This window comes from Pteropus vampyrus, unplaced genomic scaffold (genome assembly GCF_000151845.1).
Source record: "Pteropus vampyrus isolate Shadow unplaced genomic scaffold, Pvam_2.0 Scaffold8, whole genome shotgun sequence".
In the NCBI taxonomy this organism is placed as follows: Eukaryota; Metazoa; Chordata; class Mammalia; order Chiroptera; family Pteropodidae; genus Pteropus; species Pteropus vampyrus.
Window position 1 is genome coordinate 15,786,173 of NW_011888789.1, and position 11,182 is coordinate 15,797,354.

Genomic DNA, 11,182 nt, shown 5'->3' on the forward strand with positions numbered 1-11,182 from the left:
CAGGCTTCCTGATGGGAACCTGGCCTTTCCGTCCTGCCCAGAATGCCGGAATGATTTGCCCTCCCCAGGGCCTGTATCAGGGAGCTGCTCTGCTACTTAAGCGTCATTGGCTTCCCAGGCTTAATGGGAGACAGTGTGCAGGGGAGACTGTGGATCCCAGGGGTGTAGTGAGGGGAGGAAATACCTTTTCTGAGCTGAGAGCTGTGGGGTTGTGGAGCATCCCCCCAGCAGGAGTGACACAGTATTCCTGTCCCACTCTAAGATGATATAAATATTTGCTGGCATTTTTTTCTCATAGTTTTATGGTTTCATGTCTTGTCTCTGTTCTACATGGTGAATGTTTTGGAGTAGGGATCTAATTAATATATTATTTGGCGAATGTTTCGGAGTAGTTATTACACCCCTCCCTCAAATCTTAACCAGTTGCTTCAATACCATTTGTTTGCAAATTTTTTAATGTTAGGTTCTAGATTGTTACTTATTTTTGTTATGAAAGGGACCTTATATTCTTCCCCCTAATATTTTCTAACTGGCTATGGTTGGTATGTAAAAAGACCTTTAAAAAAAAAGAATTTGACACATTATCAAATATTTAGTAATTCTAATAGTTTTTTAATTGTCAGGCCTTTTAATCTTGTTTCTACACTCTGAAACCTATTTTCGGAGTGGTGTCTGATTAATAAAATGCTATAATGACTGGCCCCTAGGCTGTGGGAGGTGGCCAGGGCACCTGATCATGGTGACCTGATTAGGCAGAATTACTGATCATAATAATTGTAATTGAGCAAAGTAGGGTAAAGGTTAGGACACAAATAACTTGTAGGATTTATTATAAATCATCGAAAGCCTGACCAAGTGTGAATCGCATAGCACAGATTGAACTACAGTGTAGGTGAAATCACATGTCCTGATCTGATATTTAACTGGATTACAGCCCTGCGATAGTACATGACTGCTTATTAACTTAACTTACTCTGTCTGTCCTGTCCCACGTGGCAAATCAGTTCCCCCAGCGCCGTTTAAGGGGAAGCTGTGCTCAGGGTGAACTTGTTCTACCTGCCCTTCACTGAATGAAGAACTGCACCAAACTGAAAAAGCCAGAGATAAGCATAGATAATAGGGATTTCCAAAACATTTTTTCTGTTTGCCTGATGGCGATCTGTTCTTGGACTCATGGGGACTGCTGCTGCCTCGCCCTGCTTCCCAATGCAGAGCAGGACTGTGTTATTCCTTATCTGTGCTTACCGAAAAGGCTGCTTAGACCCAGATCTCAGTCGTGGGCAGACAGGCCCGTCCTAGATCAGCCTTGCTCAGGTTGTGCTGTGGCATGGCCTAGAATTGCACGGAGGTGAGTAATCTGAGACCTGTACCTATGACTTACCTGTGGTTTAGACCATTTTTCTTGAACATTGTTTCACACTGTGGGCTTTATACAAATTATTCAGGAGAACGAGAAGGGAAAGGCCGAATGGGCGTGGCAGCGACAGGGGTGATCTTACTTACCTGGATATGTGGTGGAGGGAAGAATTCCCAGTGGGGGTGAAATTTGGAGAACCTTCTGTTTGGGGAGCAGTGGGAGCCATTTTATTTCTAATTAAGAAGAGCTCTAGGAAGGGAAGTAAGTTAGTGTGCCAACTCATTAGCAAACATTCTTATTAGACCTTCAAAGCACATTGCCTGGTGGCTGAAAGCAGGGAGAGGAGAGACAACCCACAACCCCTAATATTTGTTGGGCCTGAGGCAGAGGTAAAAATGGAGGCTCCCATACTATGTGTCTAAATAAATATTTCGATGTTACAAGTTAACCTATCTATAAATCAAGTTCTATCCTCCTATCCTGATAAATAATACCTTTATAATGACCTGGACAGCCAGATTCAAATTTAAGAATTCTCAGACTCCTCAAGTTTTTGTCCAGAATCTCCCTGTGGTATATGTAGACATCCCTGGCCACAGGTCCCAAGTCTGTCTGGACCCTCTGCAAAGAGCCTCCCTTATACAAGCTGGTGGAGTGGTCCACCCTTAAGAGAACGGACCCCGGCAGGTACTGAAGCAGGTCTCAGGAACTTGTAGTATGTTCCGGAAGATGAGGTGGCACCTGGGGAGTGCATCCCAGGGGATCTGTGAACTCCTTGACAATGGCTGTGGCGTGGCTGGAGAAAGTGTGAGCAGGGCCCTCTAAGCATGTTGCCCAGGGCATCGGCTCAGCCTCTTGCAGGGTGGGCGATGAAAATGGGAGGAGTGGATGGAGAAGGTGGAAGCTTGGAGCCTCATCCAGGGCAGGTGAGGTGCTGTAAGGGGTAAGATTAGGCACCCCAGACATGAGGGCCCTGGATGCGCCAAATTGTGCTCTTAGAAATGCCCTTTTTATTACTTTTGGATTGTGGGCAGTTTTTATACAGATTCACCACTCATCTGATATCGACTCAGCAGACACGTCCTGCCTCTGTCTCAGACCCCATTTTTTCTTAAGTTCTCATTTCTTCCTTATAATATGGCTTTGGTGTTGGTGGTAACAGGGGTCTGCTGTGGTGGAAGAGCCAGTAGTGGGGTTGGGGAAGAACGGAGGGCAAGTGACGCCTCTCTCTCTGCTCTTCGCCCCTCACTTCACTCTTACGAATAATGCTGGGCTGGTCCTCATTCTTTGCCTCAACTCCCCATACCCACCCAATACCTGTTTTCCTAGTTCGTTTCTATTCTCATTTTCTGTTCCTTTTTTTTTTGCCTGTGATTTTCCTTCTTTCTGATGGTTGATGGTGCTGGCTTGGTGGGAGCAGTGGGGTCTTTACAGGGAGGTGAGATATTGCACCCCAGTGAGCTGTGATATTATTGTAGTAGTACTATATTCAGGTATTTTACAAATTAAATAGGCTTTTGTGGGACGTGGAAACCTAACTATCCCTAAAAACATTATTTCTATGGAGGAGTACATTCCCAGTTTCAAATAACTAATTTACAGATGAACTTTCAGAACAAAACGTGCTTGTCATTGTGGCTGTTATTTTTAGAATTTTGCATCTCAGAGGTGCTCTGCGTACATCAGTAGATGAATTGAATCAAATGTGGTGTGTAGGGCTTCTTCCGCTTCTGAAGTGTCTGTGATTTTAGTCTATCTCTCTCATTTTAATAGGTGAGGAAACCGCTATCAGAGAATGTAAAGTGATTTATATAAAGCCAAACACAAAGTCTTGTCTGAAACTAGGCCTCTGATCCCACCTTGCTGCCCTCTGTTATTGCTATCAGGACATAGGCGTGCCATTTTGATTATCAGAGGATTGAACACCAGCATCTATTTGGAGGTGGGTGGGTCATGGAGGGTGTGCAGGGGAGCACGATGGCCTCGAACCGCAGCTGCTGCTGCCGGTGTCCACCTGCATTTGCAGGAAGCTCAGCATTACGCGCGCTTGTCAGATTTTCATACATCTGACCACATTAAAATGAGACCGTATTTGAATGAAGAAGCAAGAATCATAGCTTTTTAGAGTTTAAAGGTGGCTACAGGGGTCATTTGATCAACATTCTCAAACAGTGTCCTTGTCCATATTTTAAAATGAGAGTGAGCTGCATGCGTAGTTAAAGCATTGGACTTTTTTTTTTTTTTTATGGCTTTGCAGGAGTCTTGAATTTCCTTACCTTTAAGAGTTCCAGTACACAGAATAACAACTACCATTTTTCCGATCTTTAAGAAATTTGTTTTCTGTGGTGTTGATTGCATAACATCCATGAGGCTGTTTCTGCATCTTTAAAATAAGGATGATGATATGTCAGGATGATGTGACAATAGACATGGAAAGTGCCTAGCACTGTGCCTGCCTATCTGTAGCAATCGATCCACTATCGTGTGGTTTCCATTCTTGTCAACGTTATCGCTGTAATCAGGGATTCCCCGTCACTGCTAGGAGTCTCTTCCTATCTGCTCCTTAACAGGTTTCCTGTGCTTTCTGGTGCCTCCTCCTTATTTCGGGTATTTTTTGTCACTCCCGGAGGAATCTGTTTCTTATTCTGAAGAGCTGTCTTTGTGGGTCAAGAGGTACAGAATTGCTTCTTTTTAGAAACGTTTTTAAGGTTTTTGATTTGTTACATTCCAGGAATTACTTTTGATTCCGCTCTCTGCTGCCTTGGAGTCCTTTCAGTTATGGCTTTTTTTTTGACCTCTTCCTGTATACTATTAGTCTTGGACCTTCTTTTCTTAATAAGCCAGGGGTGTAGGAATATTCCTTAAGCTTTTTTTGCCTTTTCTGTTGGGTGCCATTTATGTCAAACACCATCAGTAACTGCTCAGCTCTGAGGATGAAATAAGACAAAACTTTCTAAAGTTAAGCTACTCCCCGCCCCCACCCCCCCATTCCGGCTTCTCCTGGAATGATTTTGGTGTTCTGTCCTTGGTTATCCGAAGAATTCCCAGTCTGGAGTTTTCTGCTCCCTCTCCTGACCTTTGTCTGTTGCCTAGGTTTCAGTATTTCACACTAATTCTCACCATCCAATCTCCTTTAGGCCACAAGGCAAATATACAGAGATCTCTTTCTGCCTCCTGCCCCTGAATGCTGAATATTAAGATTAAAGTGATTTTCTAACATTCAGGATTAGTTTCTGAGGAAATGACTTAGGAAATGGGTTTTGTAATATAGCTAAGCAGCATTTAATAGGGTATATAATGTTTTTCGGACAGTTTGAAAATTCCAGTTATCTGTGACTTTTGACATTCCCTACAAAAGACTCCTACCTACATCCCTGCTGAATTCTGCACTGCACTTGCCCTGTCCAGATACTCCCTTTTCACACCTTTTCTCCTCAAACCTCCAGCATCTCACCTTTCCTTAGTATCAGTTGGTGACTTTGCTTCTTATTTCACTGATGAAGTAAAAACACTTTGAAGAGAGTGAATATTTCTTTTTAACGCTAAAACTAAAAACCCACTACAACTGTACTTCTAGACTCTGATTTTCTTCCTGCTAAACCATCCAAACTCTAATCCATACACCCGTCCCAGGCCTGCCCTTCTTGCGCTGGATTCTGTCTCCTCTTACTCACTCAAGGATATTCTTCTAAAGTTGATCCTGTTCTCCCTGTGTCATTACTTTTCCCTTTTCACTGGGTCAGCCCCATCAATATACAGAAATATCTTCTATCTTAAGAAGTGCACTTCTGTCTGTAGCTGCCGCTCTATATTTTCCTCTTCATTACTGTAAAACTTTCAAAAGAACATCTATACTTCTCCTTTCTTTTTTGCATCCTTGTTAGTTTGGCTTTTGTTCCCACCACTTTACCAAACAGGTCTTTTCAAGGTCACTAATAACTCTTACATTGTGAAATCTAATGGTTGGTTCTCAGTCCTCATCATACTTGATTCTTCAGCAGCGTTTGACACAATCTGTCACTCCTTAATTTTCTTCCTTGGTTCTAATACCCAGCCTCTCAGTTCTTTTCTTCTCTTTTCATTCCTGTCTCTGTTGATGGTTTCTCTTCCTCTTACCAATGTCTCCACACTGGACATCCCCAGGCTCAGTAGTTGGGTCCCTTCTTTTCTCTCTTCACTTACTTTACAGATGTTCTGATCTAGTTCCAAGATTTTATTTCTTCAAATATGTATATTTTGGTCTTAATTTCATTATCTGCTCCTTCTTATACTACAATGATATCTATTAGATCTTAATATAGTTCCACAGATTTCTGAGGCTGTAATTTTTTAAAAAAAATTATTTTGTGATTTTTTTTTCTCTCTGTTCTTTAGATTGGGTATTTTCTATTGTTTGATCTTCAAGTTTATTGACTTTTCTTCTTTTATCTTCATTCTCCTTTTGTGATGATCTCATGAGTTTTTGATTATAAATATTCTCATTTTTAGTTCTATAATTTCCATTTGGTTCTTATTTATAGTTTTTGTCTCTGCTGGAAATATCCAGCTTTCCACTGATCTCAAGAGCATTTACCTCATGGAACATAGCTACAATAGCTGTTTTAAAGCCTTTGCTTGAATATTTTATCCTCTGGGTCATATTGAGTTGGCATCTATGATTATCTTTTCCCTTGAGAACTGCTCACATTTCCCTAGTTCTTTGTACATCGAGTAATTTTGCATTGTCTTGAAAGTTGTGAATGTTACGTTGTGTAAATTCTGGGTCCTTTGTAATCCTGGAGAATGTTGGTGTTTTTTGTTTTAGCGAGCAATCGACATGGTTCAGTTTAGGCCACAAGTTTTGTCTCACCTCTCAGTGGGGGTTCCAATGTAGCCGAGTTTTCCAGAGCCTCTGCTTTCTGTTTTAGGGACTGTCCTGCACATGTCTAACTCAGGGGTGAACCTGAGACTTGAGTGAGTTCATGCACAGAATAGAGGATTCTCTTCTCTGTCTCTCTCCTCTCTTTGGTTCCACTCACACTTTTTAACTCACAGGAGTGAGACAGATGGGTTTTCTATCCAAGATTTATTTGACTGTGGACCTCTGTGAATAGGGCCTACCCTCGGGGCAAAGCTGAGAGAGAGAGAGAGACAGAGAGACAGAGAGACAGACAGACAGACAGACAGACAGACAGACAGAGACAGAGAGTCAGACAGAGAGAGGGACAGATAGAGAGACAGAGAGAAAAAGGAAGAGAGAGAGAGAAAAATTAACCATTTGCAGGTCACTTTTCCAACTTTTGCCTGCTTTCCTCCAAATTTTTTTATTGTGGTAAAATATACATAACATAAAATTTACCAAATTAACCATTTCTAAATAAAGAGTTCAGTAGTATTTAATACATTAATCATGTGTAGCCGTCACCACCATCCATCCCCATAGCTCTTTTCATCTTGTAAAACTGGAACTCCGTACCCATTAGACAATGCCTCCACATTCCCCACCCCCTCCCCCAGTTTTTGGAGACCACCATGCTACTTTCTGCTTCTATGATTCTAACTATTCTAAGCATCTCATGTAAGTGGAATCGTACGATATTTGTCTTTTTTAGTGACTGGCTTATTTCACTTAGGATAATGTTTTCAAGGTTCATCCATATTCTACCATAAGTCAGAATACTCTTCTTTTTTAATGCTAAATAATATTTAATCATATGTATATACCACAATGGACACTTAGGTTGCTTCTACATTTTAGCCACTGTAAATATTGCTGCTATGAACATACAAATACTTCTTTAAGACCCTGATTTCTTTTGTGTATGTACTCACAAATGGAATTGCTGGGTCATATGGTAATTCTATTTTTAATTTTTTAAGGAACCAACATACTGTTTTCTAGCTGCACCATTTTATGTCCCACTAATAGCACACAAGGGTTTCAGTTTCTTCACATCCTTACAAACACTTGTTATTTTATTTTATTTTTTTTTGATAGTAGCTATACTAATGGATTTGAGGTGATATCTCATTGCAGTTTTGGTTTGTATTTCCCTAATGATCAGTAATGTTGAACATCTTTTCATGAATTTATTGGCCATTTGTACATCTTCTTTGGAGAAATACCTATTTAAGCCCTTTGCCTATTTTTGGATCGGATTTTTGTTTGTTTGTTTGTTTGTTTTTGTTATTGAGTTTTGGGAGTTTTCTATGTATAGTCCAGATATTAATTTCTATCAGATATATGATTTGCAAATATTTTCTCCCATTCTCTGGGTTGCCTTTTACTTCTGTTGATATTTTCTTTTTTTGCACAAAATTTTAAATTTTTTATGAAGTCCAATTTCTCTATTTTTTGTTGTTGTTGCCTGTACCTTTGGTGTCATATCCAAGAATTGATTACCAAATCATTGCCAAATGTCTTGAAGTTTTTGCCCTATGTTTTCTTCTAAGCGTTTTACAGTTTTAGGTTTTACTTGTAGGTCTTTGATTCATTATTGAGTTAAGTTTTGTATATGGTTAGGTAAGGGTCCAACTTCATTCTTCTGCACATGAATATACAGTCTTCCCTGCACCATTTTTTGAAAAGACTGCCCTTTCCCACATTAAATAGTCTTGGCACCCTTGTCAAAAATCATTTGACCATATATATTTAGGGGTTTATTTCTGGGCTCTTTATTGGTCTATATGTCTGTCTTTATGCCAGTATCACACTGTTTTAATTACTGTAGCCATAATCTGTCTGGTTTTGTTTCCTTTTCATAGTTCTCAAGTAGTTGCTTGTTGTAATTTACCCAGATTTTATAGTCGCAGTCAGAAGGAGGATGCCTATCATGGACATTCACCAGAAAGATAGTTCTGTGATTTGAAATACCTTATTGGCAACATCCAAATTCAATCTCTTGCCTGCACCTCTCTCCTGAATTCAGCTTCTTCTTTAAACAATCATTTGCAGTGGCTAGAATCCTCACCTCTATTTTCAGCATCTCCAAAACACAGCCAGGTTGGTTGTGAAGATACATACAGTAGTTATGTAGCTCAAATATTTAAACCCAGAAACCCAGTGAAGACTCTGAAATCCACCTCACCTTTGTTCTTTGCATCCACATCTCCATTTTCAGTGCAGTGAATGAATGGCCACATGGGTTATTCACAGAAAGGACAGTTGTCACCCCAGGGCATGTGTTCTCCTGCTAGTGAGTATAAAAGGACATTTGCCTCTTGTCCTTCCTAAGGCTACATTATAAATTAGGAAATCTTTAGAGATGACTTTCTGGATTTATTTCTAACTTCTGAAAGTGGATTCTAGGAAGGAGGATTTTGAGAATGTTATTCAAACAATGAAATAGAGTTCTGACAACTCAGAGTGTCTCATCACTCCAACAGTGAAACGATTATTGCTCAGTAGCATGACCCCATATTGAACCAGCTTGGTAGGTAAATAACTAATGTGTTCTGTTATTCTTTTCTTTCCTTTTTTGGGTGCAGTATTTATTTGCCAAGTTTTATACACCTTATTTAAGGCTTTTTTCTTCTTAGTTATGTGACAATATGTTTTTTATTTTTATTTTTTATTTTTTTCATTTATGTTTCTAGTGTAAGATAATATGTAATTATTATCTTTAAGTAACTAGAAAGAGGGAAAATAATGGCAGTGTGTTCTGCATAGTCTATGTGTGCTATTCAGCATTTAATTTAGACTGTTTATAGTATTCTTTAGCTGTCCAGGTCATTTGGCAGTTTCCAGCATCTTAAAGGCATTAAGGGAAATACTTTGCAGCCCTATTAGGAATATGCTAAATATGTCTGAGATATGACTCACTTCTCTTGGTGGAAGAAAGCTGTAGTGGGAGGGAAAATTTCTAAGCATCTTCCTAGCTTTATGAAAGCCAGTGTGTCTTTTGTGTACTCATTCATTTTTTTGTTCATTTATTAATGCAATAGATAATTATTGCACATTCTGTTCTATACCAGTCACTGTGCTAGGTAGGCATCCAAGGAAGAGTTTCTCTCTGAAATGCAGAGTAGCTGATAGTGGAGAGATGGGGAAGCCAGAGTACTTTTGTGAGCCTGATGAAAAGATTGTCAGGTGGGTGGCAGGAACCTTGACAGGAAGACAGGAAAGAGTCTGAGTACCTGACTTCAAAATTTTGCTCCCCTGTGCAGTTAAAGTACACCATGAGCCTTAACATTGTTTGTACTCAATTCTATGTAATTTCACTTCTTTACATTTCTCTTGAGGAAATAGAAACAGTATTTATAGTAGTTAAAAAAAGGAGAAAATATAATTGCCCCATAGATCAGAATGGTGAAATTAACTATGGTATATTCATGAGATGGAGTTCTCTGCAGTCATTAAAAATCATATTGCAAAAGAATATTTAATGGCGTGGGAAATACCACATAATAAGTGTGTGCGGGGGGAAGCCTATAAAGCAGTATGATCTCCATTTGGTAATGCTACATTCTCAACCCAGCTCACCTGGACCGCCCTATTGAAATTGCAGCCATTCCTGTCCCCTCACCCCTGGTGAACTCCCAGTCGCCTTACTCTGTTCTGCTCCTTCTTCTCCATACTTACCACTTTCTAATATACTATACAATTTACTTGTTCATGTTATTGCTTATTGTCTTTCTCTCCTGATAGATAAGTTGTAGGAGGGTAGGGATTTTTTGTCTGTTTTGCTCACTAATTTATCTAGAAAAGTATCTGGCACAAGATAGGTCCTAAGAAATACTGTAATTGTTGAAGAAACCGTGGTTGGATTGTATTATAGATTGTTGTTAATTTTTTTCTCTTTACGTTTCTGAGTTTTCCATATTTTTTATAGTAAACATGGATTACCTCTATAATTATATAAAAAAAGCTTAAAAAGATATTGTTGCATATGAATTACTGGCTGAAGGGACGATTGAAGAAGGCAGGAGCAAAGCCTTCCAGCTGTGTGCAGAGAGCATCATCTAGCTGGATCTTAGGGCCTGTGGGCTCTTGTCCAGATTCTGCGTTTGACTGTGAGCTAAGTTTTGAGCCATTTCTCCTGTTGCACCCTATCCCGGCTGTATTCTTCCTGATCGCCGTTTCAAATTTTATGTTTTCTTCAAATGCCATTTTTAGTTGAGCTTTCTTTTTTGGCCTTCTATGACTACTTTGCCCACATTGTCCCTGGAATTCCCAGTGGCACTGGCAGAGTGTGCCAAGCACACAGCGCTCACGGAGGCTTACCTGATATTCTTAGTTCACAGTTCTCAGCTGGCCTTCAAGGGAGCCATGTTTGCAATGGACATTAACCTAAGAGGCCAAAACTACTGTTGTTGGAAGCCAAGTGGAATTTATTTTAAGACAAAAACTGTAGAAATACTTTAAGCATATATGCTTCACTTGTTCCGTGTGTTATCTTTTCTCTGCACGTAAATGACAGGCTGCTTGAGAAAAAGGTTTCTATTTTCCACTTTTCTTGTCTTCAGTGGCACATAAAAAGTTCTGGTCTCCAAGTTGATATCACATGCTTGGTTGGCCCATGGTTTCCCATATATAAAATAAATGTTTCTGACCCTTCAGAGATGGCATAAGAATAATATAGGGACAGTGATTCAAGTGCCTTAGAAGGCATTATATATGTATGCACATATATATTTAATGACATTTTGTTATTAATAATTTAAAAAGCTTATAAACTAAAGTGAAATGTTCAGGATATAACTTGGCTGCAGTAACCTTCTGCTGTTAAAATTGTACAATTTTTGTTCAGGGAATACAGATTGATATCTTGGAAACAATGTATTAGACAACAGATTATTCAATTCAGCAAATGTTTATTGAAATTCTATTGTTTATAAGTTACTGCA